At 41.4% G+C, this 22,534-nt stretch overlaps 1 protein-coding gene across 1 annotated transcript in view; it reads left to right on the top strand.

Annotated features, from left to right (window-relative positions):
- LOC138853994 (lachesin-like) overlaps positions 1-18,711 on the top strand; it is a 384,143-nt gene extending 365,432 nt beyond the window's left edge. Inside the window, exon 10 of the mRNA XM_070094252.1 lies at positions 17,530-18,711. The gene's annotated coding sequence lies outside the window, so the exon portion shown is untranslated. The remainder of the gene's footprint in view (positions 1-17,529) is intronic.
- The last annotated feature ends 3,823 nt before the right edge of the window (positions 18,712-22,534 follow it).

Genomic DNA, 22,534 nt, shown 5'->3' on the forward strand with positions numbered 1-22,534 from the left:
GAATGTTAATACTAGGTAGAGAAGAGAATGTTAATACTAGGTAGAGAAGAGAATGTTAATACTTGGTAGAGAAGAGAATGTTAATACTTGATAGAGAAGAGAATGTTAATACTTGGTAGAGAAGAGAATGTTAATACAAGGTAGAGAAGAGAATGTTAATACTTGGTAGAGAAGAGAATGTTAATACTTGGTAGAGAAGAGAATGTTAATACTTGATAGAGAAGAGAATGTTAATACTAGGTAGAGAAGAGAATGTTAATACTAGGTAGAGAAGAGAATGTTAATACTTGATAGAGAAGAGAATGTTAATACTTGGTAGAGAAGAGAATGTTAATACTTGGTAGAGAAGAGAATGTTAATACTTGGTAGAGAAGAGAATGTTAATACAAGGTAGAGAAGGGAATGTTAATACTTGGTAGAGAAGAGAATGTTAATACAAGGTAGAGAAGAGAATGTTAATACTTGGTAGAGAAGAGAATGTTAATACTTGGTAGAGAAGAGAATGTTAATACTTGATAGAGAAGAGAATGTTAATACTTGGTAGAGAAGAGAATGTTAATACTTGGTAGAGAAGAGAATGTTAATACTTGATAGAGAAGAGAATGTTAATACTAGGTAGAGAAGAGAATGTTAATACTAGGTAGAGAAGAGAATGTTAATACTTGATAGAGAAGAGAATGTTAATACTTGGTAGAGAAGAGAATGTTAATACTTGGTAGAGAAGAGAATGTTAATACTTGGTAGAGAAGAGAATGTTAATACAAGGTAGAGAAGAGAATGTTAATACTTGGTAGAGAAGAGAATGTTAATACAAGGTAGAGAAGAGAATGTTAATACTAGGTAGAGAAGAGAATGTTAATACTTGGTAGAGAAGAGAATGTTAATTCTTGGTAGAGAACAGAATGTTAATACTAGGTAGAGAAGAGAATGTTAATACTTGATAGAGAAGAGAATGTTAATACTTGGTAGAGAAGAGAATGTTAATACTTGGTAGAAAAGAGAATGTTAATACTTGGTAGAGAAGAGAATGTTAATACAAGGTAGAGAAGAGAATGTTAATACTTGGTAGAGAAGAGAATGTTAATACAAGGTAGAGAAGAGAATGTTAATACTAGGTAGAGAAGAGAATGTTAATACTTGGTAGAGAAGAGAATGTTAATACTTGGTAGAGAAGAGAATGTTAATACTTGGTAGAGAAGAGAATGTTAATACTTGGTAGAGAAGAGAATGTTAATACTTGATAGAGAAGAGAATGTTAATACTTGGTAGAGAAGAGAATGTTAATACTTGGTAGAGAAGAGAATGTTAATACTTGGTAGAGAAGAGAATGTTAATACTTGGTAGAGAAGAGAATGTTAATACTTGGTAGAGAAGAGAATGTTAATACTTGGTAGAGAAGAGAATGTTAATACTTGGTAGAGAAGAGAATGTTAATACTTGGTAGAGAAGAGAATTTTAATACTTGGTAGAGAAGAGAATGTTAATACAAGGTAGAGAAGAGAATGTTAATACTTGGTAGAGAAGAGAATGTTAATACTTGGTAGAGAAGAGAATGTTAATACTAGGTAGAGAAGAGAATGTTAATACTTGGTAGAGAAGAGAAAGTTAATACTTGGTAGAGAAGAGAATGTTAATACTTGGTAGAGAAGAGAATGTTAATACAAGGTAGAGAAGAGAATGTTAATACTTGGTAGAGAAGAGAATGTTAATACTTGGTAGAGAAGAGAATGTTAATACTAGGTAGAGAAGAGAATGTTAATACTTGGTAGAGAAGAGAATGTTAATACTTGGTAGAGAAGAGAATGTTAATACTTGGTAGAGAAGAGAATGTTAATACAAGGTAGAGAAGAGAATGTTAATACTTGGTAGAGAAGAGAATGTTAATACTTGGTAGAGAAGAGAATGTTAATACTAGGTAGAGAAGAGAATGTTAATACTTGGTAGAGAAGAGAATGTTAATACTTGGTAGAGAAGAGAATGTTAATACTAGGTAGAGAAGAGAATGTTAATACTTGGTAGAGAAGAGAATGTTAATACTTGGTAGAGAAGAGAATGTTAATACTTGGTAGAGAAGAGAATGTTAATACTTGGTAGAGAAGAGAATGTTAATACTTGGTAGAGAAGAGAATGTTAATACTTGGTAGAGAAGAGAATGTTAATACTTGGTAGAGAAGAGAATGTTAATACTTGGTAGAGAAGAGAATGTTAATACTTGGTAGAGAAGAGAATGTTAATACTTGGTAGAGAAGAGAATGTTAATACTTGGTAGAGAAGAGAATGTTAATACTTGGTAGAGAAGAGAATGTTAATACTTGGTAGAGAAGAGAATGTTAATACTTGGTAGAGAAGAGAATGTTAATACTTGGTAGAGAAGAGAATGTTAATACTTGGTAGAGAAGAGAATGTTAATACTTGGTAGAGAAGAGAATGTTAATACTTGGTAGAGAAGAGAAAGTTAATACTTGGTAGAGAAGAGAATGTTAATACTTGGTAGAGAAGAGAATGTTAATACTTGGTAGAGAAGAGAATGTTAATACTTGGTAGAGAAGAGAATGTTAATACTTGGTAGAGAAGAGAATGTTAATACAAGGTAGAGAAGAGAATGTTAATACTTGGTAGAGAAGAGAATGTTAATACTTGGTAGAGAAGAGAATGTTAATACTTGGTAGAGAAGAGAATGTTAATACTTGGTAGAGAAGAGAATGTTAATACTTGGTAGAGAAGAGAATGTTAATACTTGGTAGAGAAGAGAATGTTAATACTTGGTAGAGAAGAGAATGTTAATACTTGGTAGAGAAGAGAATGTTAATACTTGGTAGAGAAGAGAATGTTAATACTTGGTAGAGAAGAGAATGTTAATACTTGGTAGAGAAGAGAATGTTAATACTTGGTAGAGAAGAGAATGTTAATACTTGGTAGAGAAGAGAATGTTAATACTTGGTAGAGAAGAGAATGTTAATACTTGGTAGAGAAGAGAATGTTAATACTTGGTAGAGAAGAGAATGTTAATACTTGGTAGAGAAGAGAATGTTAATACTTGGTAGAGAAGAGAATGTTAATACTTGGTAGAGAAGAGAATGTTAATACTTGGTAGAGAAGAGAATGTTAATACTTGGTAGAGAAGAGAATGTTAATACTTGTATTCCTACTAAAGAAAGTTGAATCTATATTAAAATTTCTCTTCTTGATGTTTAAAAAATGATGAGAAGTTTATAATGTATAATGTATAACGTATAATGTATAATGTATAATGTATAATGTATAATGTATGATGTATAATGTATGATGTATGATGTATAATATATACCTGGAGTATACCTGGAGTATACCTGGAGTATTCCTGGAGTATACCTGGTGTTTACCTGGAGTATACCTGGAGTATACCTGGAGTATACCTGGTGTATACCTGGAGTATACCTGGAGTATACCTGGAGTATACCTGGAGTTTACCTGGAGTATACCTGGAGTATTCCTGGATTATACCTGGAGTTTACCTGGAGAATACCTGGAGTATACCTGTAGTATACCTGTAGTATACCTGGTGTATACCTGGAGTATACCTGGAGTATACCAGGAGTATACCTGGAGTTTACCTGGAGTATTCCTGGAGTATACCTGGTGTTTACCTGGAGTATATCTGGAGTATACCTGGAGTATACCTGGAGTATACCTGGTGTATACCTGGATTATACCTGGAGTAAACCTGGAGTATACCTGGAGTATACCTGGATTATACCTGGAGTATACCTGAGGTATACCTGGTGTATACCTGGAGTATACCTGGTGTATACCTGGAGTATACCTGGAGTATTCCTGGTGTATACCTGGAGTATACCTGGAGTATACCTGGAGTATACCGGGTGTATACCTGGAGTATACCTGGAGTATACCTGAAGTATACCTGGTGTATACCTGGATTATACCTGGAGCATACCTGGAGTATACCTGGAGTATACCTGGATTATACCTGGAGTATACCTGGAGTATACCTGGAGTATACCTGGTGTATACCTGGAGTATACCTGGAGTACACCTGGAGTATACCTGGAGTATACCTGGTGTATATCTGGATTATACCTGGAGTATACCTGGGGTATACCTGGAGTATACCTGGATTATACCTGGAGTAAACCTGGAGTATACCTGGAGTATACCTGGATTATACCTGGAGTATACCTGAGGTATACCTGGAGTATACCTGGTGTATACCTGGAGTATACCTGGTATATACCTGGAGTATACCTGGAGTATACCTGGAGTATACCTGGTGTATACCTGGAGTATACCTGGAGTATACCTGGTGTATACCTGGAGTATACCTGGAGTATACCTGGAGTATACCTGGTGTATACCTGGAGTATACCTGGAGTATACCTGGTGTATACCTGATGTATACCTGGAGTATACCTGGAGTATACCTGGAGTATACCTGGAGTATACCTGGTGTATACCTGGAGTATACCCGATGTATACCTGGAGTATACCTGGAGTATACCTGGAGTATACCTGGTGTATACCTGGAGTATACCTGATGTATACCTGGAGTATACCTGGAGTATACCTGGAGTATACCTGGTGTATACCTGGAGTATACCTGGAGTTGAGATTAGTTGCTAGTGAAGGTAACATTGATGTATTTGCCTTAACTGAGACGTGGTTTAATTCAAAAAGTCGGGACATGCCTGCGGAATGTCATATTCAGGGTTTTAAATTGTTCCAAGTAGATAGAAGTATCGGGAAGGGGGGTGGGGTGGCATTGTATGTCCGAGATCGCTTGAACTGTTGCATAAAAACGGGTATTAAGTCTGAAGTTACACATACAGAGTCTGTTTGGATAGAATTTTCAGAGGGGCATGAAAAACTGATTTTAGGAGTGATATACCGTCCCCCAAACTTAGATAGGGACCAAGGGAGACTACTATTGGAGGAAATTGTTAAGGCCACAAGTCACGATAATGTAGTAATTCTAGGAGACTTTAACTTTAGTCATATTGATTGGAATTTCTTGACTGGGAATTTAGAATCATACGACTTCTTAGAAGTAGTTCAGGATTGTTTTTTGAAGCAGTTTGTGACAGAACCTACAAGGGGTAATAACCTGCTTGACTTAGTTATGGCAAACACTGAATCCCTTGTTAATAATTCAGAAATTTCAGAGGAACTGGGTGCTAGCGACCACAAATCAATTACACTTAGCATTGAATGGAAGTACGATAGTAGCGATAACTCAGTAACAGTCCCAGATTTTCGCTTAGCAGATTACGATGGGCTTAGAGAACACTTATCATCTGTTGACTGGGGTAACGATGTGAGCTATCAATATGACAGTTTTCTGAACACTATACATGCTGCTCAAAGAACGTTTATCCCATATAAAGAAATTAGATCAAATAGAAATGACCCAAAATGGATGAATAATAGGCTCAAATATCTACTAGGGCATAAGAAAGGAATTTATAGGCGTATCAAAAGAGGTGAGGGTCATCTTATGAATCAGTATATTGACATTAACAGGGACATTAAAAAGGGGATAAGAAAAGCTAAAAGGGACTATGAAATTAAAGTTGCTAGGGATTCTAAAACTAACTTAAAAAAATTTTCCAGGTCTATAGAACAAAAGTTAGAGATAAGATAGGTCCCCTTAAAAATAACTATGGGCACCTTACTGACAAAGAGAATGAAATGTGCTCGATTTTTAATAATTATTTTTCTCTCAGTTTTTACACAGGAAGACACTAACAATATTCCAGTAATTAATTTTTATAGTGGGCTTGAAGATAAATTATGTAACATCACAGTCACCAGTGAAATGGTTGTGAAGCAGATAGACAGACTGAAGCAAAATAAGTCACCGGGTCCTGATGAGGTTTTTTCAAGGGTTCTTAAGGAATACAAAAAGGAACTCTGTGAACCATTAACTAATATTTTTAATTTATCTCTTCAAACAGGTGTAGTGTCTGATATGTGGAAGATGGCTAATGTAATTCCTATTTTTAAAACAGGGGACAAGTCGTTACCGTCAAATTACCGCCCAATAAGCCTGACCTCAATTGTAGGCAAATTACTAGAGTCAATTATAGCTGAGATTATAAGAAGCCATCTCGATAAGCATAGCTTGATTAATGATACTCAGCATGGATTCACAAGAGGCCGGTCTTGTCTAACTAATTTATTAACTTTCTTCAGTAAAGCTTTTGAGGCTGTTGACCACAATATAGAATTTGATATTATTTACTTAGATTTTAGTAAGGCTTTTGATAGAGTTCCACACCATAGACTGTTAAAGAAAGTGGCAGCTCATGGCATTGGGGGAAAAGTGCTCTCGTGGATCGAGTCATGGCTCACTGACAGGAAGCAGAGAGTGTCCAAAAATGGGATTAAATCCGAGTGGGGATCTGTAACAAGTGGCGTTCCACAGGGATCAGTCTTGGGCCCGTTGTTGTTTAAAATATATATCAATGATCTTGATGAGGGAATTACTAGTGATATGAGCAAATTCGCCGATGACACAAAGATAGGTAGGATAATTGATTCAAACGTAGATGTTATGGAACTTCAGGGGGATTTAAACAAACTCTATTCTTGGTCAGAAAAGTGGCAGATGCAGTTCAATGTAGATAAATGCAAGGTTCGGAAGCTTGGGAGTGCCCATAACCCTAGTACTTATAAGTTAAATGATGTAGAACTTAGCCATACAGATTGCGAAAAGGACTTGGGGGTTATGGTGAGCAGCAACCTTAAACCAAGACAGCAATGCCTAAGCGTACGTAATAAGGCAAACGATTACTGGGATTTATATCAAGAAGTGTAAGCAACAGAAGTCCAGAGGTCATACTGCAGCTTTATACATCATTAGTAAGGCCTCACCTAGATTATGCAGCTCAGTTCTGGTCTCCATATTACAGAATGGACATAAATTCGTTAGAAAATATTCAGCGTAGGATGACTAAATTAATACATAGCATTAGAAATCTTCCTTATGAAGAAAGATTGAAGACTCTTAAGTTACATTCACTTGTTAGACGAAAAATGAGGGGAGACCTGATCGAAGTGTATAAGTGGAAGATAGGTATTAATAAAGGGGATATTAATAAGGTCTTGAGAATGTCTCTCCAAGAGAGAACCCGCAGTAATGGATTTAAATTAGATAAGTTTAGATTTAGAAAGGACATAGGAAAGTATTGGTTTGGAAATAGGGTAGTTGATGAGTGGAACAGTCTACCTAGTTGGGTTATTGAGGCTGGGACTTTGGGTAGTTTCAAATTTAGGCTGGATAAGTACATGAGTGGGAGGGGTTGGATTTGAGAGGGACTTTCACATCAGAGCTTATTTCTTGGGTGGCATTGAAAATTGGGTTGGTCAAATGTTTGTTAGTGGGATGAATTGTAAAGGACCTGCCTAGTATGGGCCAACAGGCCTCCTGCAGTGTTCCTCCTTTCTTATGTTCTTATGTTCTTATACCTGGAGTATACCTGGTGTATACCTGGAGTATACCTGGAGTATACCTGGAGTATACCTGGAGTATACCTGGTGTATACCTGGAGTATACCTGGAGTATACCTGGAGTATACCTGGAGTATACCTGGAGTATGCCTCGTGTATACCTGGAGTATACCTGGAGTATAGATGTAGTATACCTGGTGTATACCTGGAGTATACCTGGAGTATACCTGGAGTATGCCTGGTGTATACCTGGAGTATACCTGGAGTATACCTGGTGTATACCTGGAGTATACCTGGTGTATACCTGGAGTATACCTGGAGTATATCTGGTGTATACCTGGAGTATACCTGGAGTATACCTTGTGTATACCTGGAGTATACCTGGAGTATACCTGGTGTATACCTGTAGTATACCTGGAGTATACCTGGTGTATACCTGGTGTATGCCTGGAGTATACCTGGAGTATACCTGGTGTATACCTGGAGTATACCTGGAGTATACCTGGAGTATACCTGGTGTATACCTGGAGTATACCTGGTGTATACCTGGAGTATACCTAGAGTATATCTGGAGTATACCTGGAGTATACCTGGAGATGGTTTGGGGGTCAACGCCCAAGCGGCCCGGTCTGTGACCAGGCCTCAAGGTAGATCTGGGCCTGATCAACCAGGCTGTTACTGTTGGCCGCACGCAACCTTAAGTACGAACGGCAGCCGGAAAGGTCAGGTACAGACTTTAGGGTCCGAAAAAACAGAAGAGTTTAAATGTTGTGTGTTGTTCGGCTGACCAGGTGGTCATATCTGCCTACACCACGTGCTGCTCGCTTCACTCAGTCTGGTCACACCACGTGCTGCTTGCTTCACTCAGCCTGGTCACACAACGTGCTGCTCGCTTCACTCAGTCTGGTCACACCACGTGCTGCTTGCTTCACTCAGCCTGGTCACACCACGTGCTGCTTGCTTCACTCAGTCTGGTCACACCACGTGCTGCTCGCTTCACTCAGTCTGGTCACACCACGTGCTGCTTGCTTCACTCAGTCTGGTCACACCACGTGCTGCTCGCTTCACTCAGTCTGGTCACACCACGTGCTGCTTGCTTCACTCAGTCTGGTCACACCACGTGCTGCTTGCTTCACTCAGTCTGGTCACACCACGTGCTGCTCGCTTCACTCAGTCTGGTCACACCACGTGCTGCTTGCTTCACTCAGCCTGGTCACACCACGTGCTGCTTGCTTCACTCAGCCTGGTCACACCACGTGCTGCTTGCTTCACTCAGCCTGGTCACACCACGTGCTGCTTGCTTCACTCAGCCTTGTCACACCACGTGCTGCTTGCTTCACTCAGCCTGGTCACACCACGTGCTGCTTTCTTCACTCACCCTGGTCACACCACGTGCTGCTCGCTTCACTCAGTCTGGTCACACCACGTGCTGCTTGCTTCACTCAGTCTGGTCACACCACGTGCTGCTTGCTTCACTCAGTCTGGTCACACCACGTGCTGCTCGCTTCACTCAGCCTGGTCACACCACGTGCTGCTTGCTTCACTCAGCCTGGTCACACCACGTGCTGCTTGCTTCACTCAGCCTTGTCACACCACGTGCTGCTTGCTTCACTCAGCCTGGTCACACCACGTGCTGCTTTCTTCACTCACCCTGGTCACACCACGTGCTGCTCGCTTCACTCTGTCTGGTCACACCACGTGCTGCTTGCTTCACTCAGCCTGGTCACACCACGTGCTGCTTGCTTCACTCAGCCTGGTCGCACCACGTGCTGCTTGCTTCACTCAGCCTGGTCACACCACGTGCTGCTTGCTTCACTCAGCCTGGTCACACCACGTGCTGCTCGCTTCACTCAGTCTGGTCACACCACGTGCTGCTTGCTTCACTCTGTCTGGTCACACCACGTGCTGCTTGCTTCACTCAGCCTGGTCACACCACGTGCTGCTTGCTTCACTCAGCCTGGTCGCACCACGTGCTGCTTGCTTCACTCAGCCTGGTCACACCACGTGCTGCTTGCTTCACTCAGCCTGGTCGCACCACGTGCTGCTCGCTTCACTCAGTCTGGTCACACCACGTGCTGCTTGCTTCACTCTGTCTGGTCACACCACGTGCTGCTTGCTTCACTCAGCCTGGTCACACCACGTGCTGCTTGCTTCACTCAGTCTGGTCACACCACGTGCTGCTTGCTTCACTCAGTCTGGTCACACCACGTGCTGCTTGCTTCACTCAGTCTGGTCACACCACGTGCTGCTTGCTTCACTCAGTCTGGTCACACCACGTGCTGCTTGCTTCACTCAGTCTGGTCACACCACGTGCTGCTTGCTTCACTCACCCTGGTCACACCACGTGCTGCTTGCTTCACTCAGTCTGGTCACAACACGTGCTGCTTGCTTCACTCTGTCTGGTCACACCACGTGCTGCTTGCTTCACTCAGTCTGGTCACACCACGTGCTGCTTGCTTCACTCAGCCTGGTCACACCACGTGCTGCTTGCTTCACTCAGCCTGGTCGCACCACGTGCTGCTCGCTTCACTCAGTTTGGTCACACCACGTGCTGCTTGCTTCACTCAGTCTGGTCACACCACGTGCTGCTTGCTTCACTCAGCCTGGTCACACCACGTGCTGCTTGCTTCACTCAGCCTGGTCACACCACGTGCTGCTTGCTTCACTCAGTCTGGTCACACCACGTGCTGCTTGCTTCACTCAGTCTGGTCACACCACGTGCTGCTTGCTTCACTCAGTCTGGTCACACCACGTGCTGCTTGCTTCACTCAGCCTGGTCACACCACGTGCTGCTTGCTTCACTCACCCTGGTCACACCACGTGCTGCTTGCTTCACTCAGTCTGGTCACACCACGTGCTGCTTGCTTCACTCTGTCTGGTCACACCACGTGCTGCTTGCTTCACTCAGTCTGGTCACACCACGTGCTGCTTGCTTCACTCAGCCTGGTCACACCACGTGCTGCTTGCTTCACTCAGCCTGGTCGCACCACGTGCTGCTCGCTTCACTCAGTTTGGTCACACCACGTGCTGCTTGCTTTACTCAGCCTGGTCACACCACGTGCTGCTTGCTTCACTCAGCCTGGTCACACCACGTGCTGCTTGCTTCACTCAGTCTGGTCACACCACGTGCTGCTTGCTTCACTCAGTCTGGTCACACCACGTGCTGCTTGCTTCACTCAGTCTGGTCACACCACGTGCTGTTCACTTCACTCAGCCTGGTCACACCACGTGCTGTTCACTTCACTCAGCCTGGTCACACCACGTGCTGTTCACTTCACTCAGCCTGGTCACACCACGTGTTTCTCACTCCACTCAGCCAGGTCACACCACGTGCTGCTTGCTTCACTCAGCCTGGTCACACCACGTGTTTCTCACTCCACTCAGCCTGGTCACACCACGTGCTGCTCGCTGTTCACTTCACTCAGCCTCTTCCCACCTCCACTTAATTCACTGATAACCTCAAATAAAAGACTGATCAGACTGGGGTAATATTGTCACAACTCAGAACTGACAGAATTTCAGTTCCCAAATTAAAAGTTAATATATCAGAATATTCTACACTCAGTGTATAAATCTCATTATTCCTGAAAAAAAATCTATTTTTGTATTTGATTCTAAGCAATTAAACTTTTTTAAATGGTTGTAGGCTATTATTCTTACTAACTCAGTGGTATGTTCCAAGGACGATGTGTCTTCCCACCTGTTTAAACTCAGAATATTCCAAGGACGAGGTGTCTTCCCACCTGTTTGAACTCAGTGGTATATTCCAAGGACGAGGTGTCTTCCCACCTGTTTAAACTCAGTGGTATATTCCAAGGACGAGGTGTCTTCCCACCTGTTTAAACTCAGTGGTATATTCCAAGGACGAGGTGTCTTCCCACCTGTTTAAACTCAGTGGTATATTCCAAGGACGAGGTGTCTTCCCACCTGTTTGAACTCAGTGGTATATTCCAAGGACGAGGTGTCTTCCCACCTGTTTGAACTCAGCGGTATATTCCAAGGACGAGGTGTCTTCCCACCTGTTTAAACTCAGTGGTATATTCCAAGGACGAAGTGTCTTCCCACCTGTTTGAACTCAGTGGTATATTCCAAGGACGAGGTGTCTTCCCACCTGTTTGAACTCAGTGGTATATTCCAAGGACGAGGTGTCTTCCCACCTGTTTGAACTCAGAGGTATATTCCAAGGACGAGGTGTCTTCCCACCTGTTTGAACTCAGTGGTATATTCCAAGGACGAGGTGTCTTCCCACCTGTTTGAACTCAGTGGTATGTTCCAAGGACGAGGTGTCTTCCCACCTGTTTGAACTCAGAGGTATATTCCAAGGACGAGGTGTCTTCCCACCTGTTTGAACTCAGTGGTATATTCCAAGGACGAGGTGTCTTCCCACCTGTTTGAACTCAGTGGTATGTTCCAAGGACGAGGTGTCTTCCCACCTGTTTGAACTCAGTGGTATATTCCAAGGACGAGGTGTCTTCCCACCTGTTTAAACTCAGTGGTATATTCCAAGGACGAGGTGTCTTCCCACCTGTTTAAACTCAGTGGTATATTCCAAGGACGAGGTGTTTTCCCACCTGTTTAAACTCAGTGGTATATTCCAAGGACGAGGTGTCTTCCCACCTGTTTGAACTCAGTGGTATATTCCAAGGACGAGGTGTTATCCCACCTGTTTGAACTCAGTGGTATATTCCAAGGACGAGGTGTCTTCCCACCTGTTTGAACTCAGTGGTATATTCCAAGGACGAGGTGTCTTCCCACCTGTTTGAACTCAGTGGTATATTCCAAGGACGAGGTGTCTTCCCACCTGTTTGAACTCAGTGGTATATTCCAAGGACGAGGTGTCTTCCCACCTGTTTAAACTCAGTGGTATATTCCAAGGACGAGGTGTCTTCCCACCTGTTTAAACTCAGTGGTATATTCCAAGGACGAGGTGTCTTCCCACCTGTTTAAACTCAGTGGTATATTCCAAGGACGAGGTGTCTTCCCACCTGTTTGAACTCAGTGGTATATTCCAAGGATGAGGTGTCTTCCCACCTGTTTAAACTCAGTGGTATATTCCAAGGACGAGGTGTCTTCCCACCTGTTTAAACTCAGTGGTATATTCCAAGGACGAGGTGTCTTCCCACCTGTTTGAACTCAGTGGTATATTCCAAGGACGAGGTGTCTTCCCACCTGTTTGAACTCAGTGGTATATTCCAAGGACGAGGTGTCTTCCCACCTGTTTAAACTCAGTGGTATATTCCAAGGACGAGGTGTCTTCCCACCTGTTTGAACTCAGTGGTATATTCCAAGGACGAGGTGTCTTCCCACCTGTTTAAACTCAGTGGTATATTCCAAGGACGAGGTGTCTTCCCACCTGTTTAAACTCAGTGGTATATTCCAAGGACGAGGTGTCTTCCCACCTGTTTGAACTCAGTGGTATATTCCAAGGACGAGGTGTCTTCCCACCTGTTTGAACTCAGTGGTATATTCCAAGGACGAGGTGTCTTCCCACCTGTTTGAACTCAGAGGTATATTCCAAGGACGAGGTGTCTTCCCACCTGTTTAAACTCAGTGGTATATTCCAAGGACGAGGTGTCTTCCCACCTGTTTAAACTCAGTGGTATATTCCAAGGACGAGGTGTCTTCCCACCTGTTTGAACTCAGTGGTGTATTCCAAGGACGAGGTGTCTTCCCACCTGTTTAAACTCAGTGGTATATTCCAAGGACGAGGTGTCTTCCCACCTGTTTAAACTCATTGGTATATTCCAAGGACGAGGTGTCTTCCCACCTGTTTAAACTCAGTGGTATATTCCAAGGACGAGGTGTCTTCCCACCTGTTTAAACTCAGTGGTATATTCCAAGGACGAGGTGTCTTCCCACCTGTTTAAACTCAGTGGTATATTCCAAGGACGAGGTGTCTTCCCACCTGTTTGAACTCAGTGGTATATTCCAAGGACGAGGTGTCTTCCCACCTGTTTAAACTCAGTGGTATATTCCAAGGACGAGGTGTCTTCCCACCTGTTTGAACTCAGTGGTATATTCCAAGGACGAGGTGTCTTCCCACCTGTTTAAACTCAGTGGTATATTCCAAGGACGAGGTGTCTTCCCACCTGTTTGAACTCAGTGGTATATTCCAAGGACGAGGTGTCTTTCCACCTGTTTGAACTCAGTGGTATATTCCAAGGACGATGTGTCTTCCCACCTGTTTAAACTCAGTGGTATATTCCAAGGACGAGGTGTCTTCCCACCTGTTTAAACTCAGTGGTATATTCCAAGGACGAGGTGTCTTCCCACCTGTTTGAACTCAGTGGTATATTCCAAGGACGAGGTGTCTTCCCACCTGTTTGAACTCAGTGGTATATTCCAAGGACGAGGTGTCTTCCCACCTGTTTAAACTCAGTGGTATATTCCAAGGACGAGGTGTCTTCCCACCTGTTTGAACTCAGTGGTATATTCCAAGGACGAGGTGTCTTCCCACCTGTTTGAACTCAGTGGTATATTCCAAGGACGAGGTGTCTTCCCACCTGTTTGAACTCAGTGGTATATTCCAAGGACGAGGTGTCTTCCCACCTGTTTGAACTCAGTGGTATATTCCAAGGACGAGGTGTCTTCCCACCTGTTTAAACTCAGTGGTATATTCCAAGGACGAGGTGTCTTCCCACCTGTTTAAACTCAGTGGTATATTCCAAGGATGAGGTGTCTTCCCACCTGTTTGAACTCAGTGGTATATTCCAAGGACGAGGTGTCTTCCCACCTGTTTGAACTCAGTGGTATATTCCAAGGACGAGGTGTCTTCCCACCTGTTTAAACTCAGTGGTATATTCCAAGGACGAAGTGTCTTCCCAGCTGTTTGAACTCAGTGGTATATTCCAAGGACGAGGTGTCTTCCCACCTGTTTGAACTCAGTGGTATATTCCAAGGACGAGGTGTCTTCCCACCTGTTTAAACTCAGTGGTATATTCCAAGGACGAGGTGTCTTCCCACCTGTTTGAACTCAGTGGTATATTCCAAGGACGAGGTGTCTTCCCACCTGTTTGAACTCAGTGGTATATTCCAAGGACGAGGTGTCTTCCCACCTGTTTAAACTATACATCATCATATATTCTCCCAGCTTCTTTTTGCTTGTAAAATAAGAAAATATTGACTGAGAATTTTCATACAGTTTCTGTACCGCTGTGTTCTTAGGAGAAGAGATATTTCTGGTGAAGAGAGACCTTGAATCTTATAGTAAATGTTCCTCTTCTTGCTGAGATAGTTGTTTGATGTCTTATAAAGATTGATGTCTATTGTCTCGTTGATTTTCCTGTCTCTTGCTTGGTTGAATCACTTCTTTGACATCTTACACAGACAGTTGGAAGTTGCCTTGAAAAGACAATTCTCCTTCATGTTTTACAAACAGCTGACCTTTATTTTCGTAGGGTAGTAAACCCTTGTTTTCAATAAGCAGGTATCCCACGTCTGCGAGAGACAACCAGCCTAACTCTTATAATAATATAATAAAATAGTATATCTTTATTTCGACAAGTACATGTACAAGGTATGCAGACTATAGCTGACATCAGTGATATACTACTATATAGAAAGTCGCTTGTTATGTTGAGCATTTCGGGGAAACCCCCGCACCAATTCACTAACACCCAGGTACCCATTATGCTGGTGGTGAACAGGGACAGCAGGTGTCTGTAACACATGTACCGGGGGATCGATTCCAGGACCATAGTGTGTGAGCTGAGTGCACTAGCGATCGAGCTGCGTGTAGAAGAAACCATTATCCCTTATTATGATAAGACAGTTGTCCTATATCTTGAGGACACCGTTGTCCTCGTGTATTAGAGAGGCAGCTGGTCCTCGTCTTAAATACAGATGGTCCAAGTCTTGTGAACCATTGTCTTCGTCTTGCAGTGACATTCCTTCTTTGTATAGCTGCTGAGTTGTTGTTGTAGAGATGTGTGCAAAGCTCACATCTCTACAACAACAATTGTCACCAAAAATTTGTTAAGTTATACCATGAATAAAAGAAAGATCCTGGACTTCACCTTACCAAACAGACAAATCAAATGCGATATTAATTATAGACAAGATGGATTAAAGTGGAAAAATAAACATGTGATTAGAAGACTGGGGAACTTACGTGTCTCTTAAAGGAACTGGTCGACACTGACTACTGAGCACTCATTTACACGTACACTCTAAAACACAAACACACTTCCTGGAAAACACGCTCATATACACTCAAACTTTCTCAAAATCAAAGTCACACACACACACAAGACTAATTCCGGAGCTAAGGGAGGTTAAGGGAAATCATCCTGACGACATTGGAGGACAGAAGAGATGGGGTAGCCATGATAACGACGTGTAAAATACTGAGACGAATTGACAGGGTGGATAGGGACAGGATGTTTCAGAGATGGGATACAGCAATAAGGGGACACGTCTGAAAGTTAAAAACTCACGTGAGTCACAGGGATGTTAGGAAATATTTCTTCAGCTATAGAGTTATCAGGGAGTGAAACACTGTGAAGAGTGATGTAGTAGAGGCAGGATCTATACATAGCTTTAAGAAGAGATACGACAAAGCTCACGGAGCAGGGAGAGAGTGAACCTATTAACGACCAGCAAAGAGGTGAGGCCAGGAGCTGTGAATCGACCCCAGCAACCACAAATAGGTGAGTACATACACAAACTCACATACTGTACACACACACACACACACACACACACACACACACACACACACACACACACACACACACACACACACACACACACACACACACACACACACACACACACAAACACACACACATACACACACACACACGCACACACACACAAACACACACACATACACATACACACATAAACAAACACATACACACAGTCATAGAGTAGTCAGGAAGTGGAATAGCCTAGCAAGTGAGGTAGTGGAGGCAGGAACCATACAGAGGTATGATAAAGCTCATGGAGCAGGGGGAGAGAGGACCTAATAGCACTCAGTGAAGATGCAGGGTCAGGAGCTGAGTCTCGGCCCCTGCAACCACAATTAGGTAGGTGAGTACATAGGCTTCAGGTTTGAGGATGCTGAAGGGATGACTTACGAAATTAAAAGACAAGGGGGGGAAAAGAGAGATTGAAAATATCATCAAACGAGCATTAGAGAAGGACATGACCTAGCTGACAAATTTTCAGAGAATAAGGAAATATTCGAGGGGAAAAAATTGTCAAGCAACATTGATTTTTAAGAAATAGTGAGAAACAAGACTATTGTGATCTAGGTGACACATATGAGTCAAATTGGTATTAATGTATATGAGGCAGGGATCCAGAAAGTGTGTTTGAAGTGAAAGACTTTCAAATCATATGGAATTTTGAATTAAAGGAGTAAGTCATCGCAAGCTAGACTGATATTTACAGACAGTTGTTTTACGTACACTTGTAAATATGCAAACGCTGGGAAACACAAATATACGAAAATAATCAAACAGACTGATAAATTAGACACACGTGCAACACTTGGGTGTCTTTAATGAGGAAACTTTTCGCCACACAGTGGCTTCATCAGTCCATACAAAGAAGAATGGTGAAGAACAGGAGGAGTTTGAGGTAATCAGTCCCTGAACCTTGAGTCGATGTGGTGAGTCAATCAGTCTTGAAAAGAATACAGCATATGTGCAGAGAAGTAGAGATGCAGCAGTCGTAGGTGGTGTCACATTTGTTCAATGTGGAAGTAGGTCATGCCCAAGGGTTAGGCAAGTGAAGAATTCCCAAGTATTAAGATCCCAAGAAGTTGCTGTGTCAGGCAGGAATGTAGATGAATGGTTCAGAGAACCGATAAGTTGATAAATTAGACACATGTGCAGCACCTGGGTAGAACGAAGAAGAACAGGAGAAGTTTGAGTTAATCCCAAGTGTTGCACATGAGTCTAATTTATCAACTTGTCGGATCTCTGAACCATTCATCTAAATTCAAACAGGCATAATTACAATATTCTGATATTTATTTCATAATTCTTTTCTATATCGAAAAGTTTATTAGTACTGTCACATATGTTTCTTTTGTCACACTTGTGTATTTCTATCAATATTTTGTCTTCGGTGTTTCAGGTTACGGCTTGAGAAGTTACTGCTGTGCGGGCACTGTTCTCTTGGTGTTAAGTGTACATATACTTCTCCATCACCTCCTCCTGTAGTTCATCACTGTGTACATACGATCATCTGTAAGATGTGATGTTATTACCAATTTATTCCTCCCATCAGGGCAGTAATTATCCTCACGGGACTTTAAGGAATTCCGAAATAAACCTTCAGATTCACACGTTTCTTTCTCACGTAAACCTTCGTTATCAAGGATAAGAAAATAAATGAAATACGAGTTATGGGCCGTGACTTAACGATAAAAATATTGATAGAGTAATTCCCCAGCTAAACAGCAACTCAAATTCGTCACTGGTATTTATAACAGATAATTACATCAAGATACTTCCTGAAACTTGATACACTTGACGCAGTCAGCTGATTAACAGCCAAGATTTTGTGGTGAAACACTCTGAGGTAACACTATCAGAGTTATAGACGAGCCGCCTCCATAACTAATTTATTTAGATAAGCTGTCAGGCGTTGTTATCAACCATTCAAAAAACTAATTATCTGCCATATGGAAGTGACAGTTCCATTGCCAAGTCACCATTATAATGCAGATTTTAGCACAAATTCTGGCATAATGCAAATTAACAATAAGAAAACTCAACGGCATGGCTAATGCATTTTTTAGTTTACACTGACTTACTTCCATAAACTGGACAGAGTAATAAAGGAATGTCTGATTTGTTCTCACTCTAAATTATAACCTTGATTAAGTGTAAAAAAATACAACAGAGTTATAGCATATGTGTCTTTCTTGATATAACATTTTTTATCAACCTTTGTGACCTAATTCCAGATTCAGTTGATACATAGTTAATTATATTTTTCTATTTGTTTCAAGCTTATCTATTTATTTATTTATTAAAGATTCGCCGGTATTCTCCCGGCCCGGGCCTTTTCCAAGTGGTGGCCCGGCCTTGGTTCCCTCTCTAGGGAGTGTCTGAGACCTAAGTCTGCCATGGGAGGAGACACAAGTACCCCCTCCACTATGGGACCAAGTGTCCCCAGGCCTAGCCACATTCCCCGCCCTCACGGGGCTCGTAGGGAGAAGCTAGGACTCTCTGGTCTGCCATGGGAATGACAGTCTTGTGAGCTACAAGCTCGGGCTCAGGCACCTACCCTACCCTAGAACAGCTGGGCATGGTGTCGGTCGAAGAAGCTTATCTGATGAAATCAAACTTTCTCATGAAGGTTATTTCTAAGATTCCCAAATATTCTACATATATATATCTATATATATATATATATATATATATATATATATATATATATATATATATATATATATATATATATATATATATATATATATATATATATATATATATATATATATATATATATATATATATATATATATATATATATATATATATATATATATATATATATATATATATATATATATGTCAGACAAAACGTTCCTGAACAGTATTACGTAAGACAGCAAAAGTTATTGCAACAGTTTACAGGAAATATGGAGAAGAAAGAGACTGATGCAACGTACACTTAAAGTGTTTTGTTATTATTTTTGACGCAGAAATTTAAAACTGTAATTTGTGATGACACTTGACGTACGACTCATCTAAGAATGTAATGAGGAATGACACTTGATGTACGACTCATTTAAGAAACTAATGTGGAATGATACTTGACGTACGACTGCTCTAAGAATGTAATGTTGAATGACACTTGATGTACGACTCATTTAAGAATGTAATGTGGAATGAAACTTGACGTACGACTCATTTAAGAAACTAATGTGGAGTGATACTTGACGTACGACTCATTTAAAAATGTGATGTTGAATGTCACTTGACGTACGACTCATCTAAGAATGTAATGTGGAATGACACTTGACGTACGACTCATTTAAAAAGGTAACGTGGAATGTCACTTATTTCGTTTAAAACGTTTTTGTAAATATTTTTGATACATTTAAATTTAAAAAGTTTGGGAATTTTTATTACTTTGTAAATAAAGATCTTTGATATTATTGATAAAAATAGGATGTACACCAACACTGTACATTGTTCAGTGTGTACAATGTACTCCCTGGTGGTGGTGAGCAAGCAACAACCTGGTTGAACTGCCCCTCTTAACTAACATTTTTTTAAAACGTAAATTTGCATTGTATATATGTGATTGTGTATACATATGTATGTATTAGTGCACATATGTGTGCAAGTACATATATATGTGTACGTGAGTACGTGTAGATGGATATGTTTACAGGTATAAGTGAAAAAATACGTGTACATGAATATACGTGCATGTACATGTACACTTGTATATATCTTAACATGTATATACCAATCTGCAAATAAATAAGTTTTCAAGGATTTTATTGTCATCCCATTTATTGCTTTTATTAATGTCCCTGATCGAACTTATCTCTCTTTACAGTCAGCCTCCTGGCCCTATATCACTCTCTTATTTACCCCTGTCTCACCTATGGAATTTGTGCATGGGGCTCAGCAACAATTAACCATCTCAGACCACTAATTACCCAACAAAAGGCTGCAGTTAGAATGATAACAAATTCTCACTACAGGCAACACACTCCACCAATATTCAAAACACTCAACCTACTCACCATACAAAACATCCATACTTATTACTGCACCTATTACATACATAGAACACTTAACTCTGATATTAACCCTCCCCTCAAACATCTCCTTGCCAACCTCAACAGAACACATGACCATAACACAAGGCACAGATCACTCTTTGATGTTCCTCGTGTCCATCTCACACTATGCAAAAACTCAATGCACATAAAAGACCCTAAAATCTGGAATTCATTACCTGTAAATATAAAAGAAACACTACCTGTTTATAAATTCAAGTCTCTTCTCAAAAATCACTTACTCACCCACAACTAAATAAATACTGAATAATTGTATCTCATAAATTGTATCTCATAAATGTTTCTCATTATTGTATCTCATAAATGTTTAACCTGTGACCCAATCAAACTTTATTTTTTAATTACATTACCTAACATAATACTCCATTCTACTGAATGTTCAGCAACACAGTAAGTGACCACATGACCTGTCTTTGTAATACTCACTTGTGCTAAATTGTTACCTGTTTACAACAATGTTTTTACCACTGAATGTATCATTGCTTAGTTAATCTTAAGTTAATTTTAAGCTGTCCATAATGTTCTACATACAAGTGGCTTTGGCATGTTACACTGTAATAACTGTATTCCTTTGTACTTCACTGTATCATGTTCAAATTAATAAATAAATAAATGAAATTTATTCTTCTCTACTTGGTTTCTCGCTATCTGTTTTTTTATCTTCCTCTGGCTCTTTTTGCCTGCCTCTGTCTGTCTGTCTGTCTGTACTCACCTAATTGTGGTTGCAGGGGTCGATACTCAGCTCCTGGCCCCGTCTCTTCACCGAGTGCTACTAGGTCCTCTCTGTCTGTTTGTCTCTCTGTCTCTCTCTCTCTCTTTCTTTTTCTCTGTCCTAAGTCTATTTTTATCAGTTTTTAATCGTAGATAAACGGTTCAGAGAGTCGACAAGATAATAAATTAGACACTTGTGCAACACTTGGGTGTCTTTATTGTAGACAAATTTCACAAACAGTGGCGTCCTCAGTCCGATAGAGAATATAATGGTTAAAAATCAGAAGAAGTTTGAGGTAGTTAGTCCCTCAACCTAGAGTCGATGTGATTAGTCCATCAATCTTGTTATGAGTACAGTATACGTGTGGAGAGGGATCTAATATACTGTACACAGATGAGGTGAAGCACTCGTCAGCGGTGTTATCTTGGCCAAATCCACAGGTAGAGGTAGGTCGTGCCTGTAGGTTAGGCTAGCTTAGAATTTCTTGTATCATGATCCCAAGATGCTACTGTGTCTGACACGATCTCTTTATCTGTCGGTTCTCTGAACCGTTTATCTACATTCCTGTCAGACACAGAAACAACTTGAGACTTTGACACAGGAAATTTTACGCTTGCCTAACCTATAGCCATGATCAACTTCTACCTGTGAATTTGTCCAAGGTGACACCGTCTACGACTGCTCTCCTGTCTACAGTATATAAGACGCTTCTCTGAACATTTGCTGTACTCTTAACAAGACTGAGGACACTAGTGGCACAAGTGTCCTCGCAACATGAAACTAGCCTAGTTCGCTAGGCTTAAGTTGTTTGTAGGATCGATGGCGGAGTGGATAAGGTGACACATACGTTGTGTTTTCTCTTGAGGCGGGGCAATGTGTCGTGGGGTTAATCCTGGACTGCCACAGTTAGGTAAATGTTTCAATACTACTTGTTTCGTGATTTCATTGCAATATAAACTGCTTGTTGAGGCGGGTATTCAAACACGAGGTTGAAATTAATCCTTGAGTGTCCGCTGCCACGAGTGTCCTCGCAACATAAAATTAGCCTAGTTCGCTAGGCTCATGTTGTGTGCTAGATCGATGGTTGAGTGGATAGAGTGACACATACGTTGTGTTGTCCCTTGAGGCGGGACAATGTGCGGTGGGGTGGAATCCTGGCCTGCAGCAGTGTGGGCTCGAACCCGTGTCGTTTTAGCTCGCCTCCTGGTGAGTCTGGCTTGAGATGTGCACCTTCACATGATAACCCTATACCGCACGAGTATGACAGTATCCTGAGGCAGATTTTTAGGAAAGAACTTAACCGTTACTCTAGAAGACGGGCAGTGGAACCAAGCTACACTTCCAGTCAGACTAGGAGGCATTGGTGTCCGCAAGTCATCACAAACTGCGCTACCTGCTTTTCTGTCCTCATGCGTTGCATCTAGTGGATTTGTAGCAAACGTTGACAGAGCCATGATATGGGATAATCTAACGGACTCTGAAACTAGACCTGCTACCTCCAACATCTACAAACAGTTACACTGAGATGGCCCAATAGTGGAGAATATAGCCTCAACAATGCTTCAGAATATGTCTGGGAAGGATAGAGCCCACCTCCTGGC

Source organism: Cherax quadricarinatus, chromosome 45, assembly GCF_038502225.1.
Source record: "Cherax quadricarinatus isolate ZL_2023a chromosome 45, ASM3850222v1, whole genome shotgun sequence".
Lineage (NCBI taxonomy): Eukaryota > Metazoa > Arthropoda > Malacostraca > Decapoda > Parastacidae > Cherax > Cherax quadricarinatus.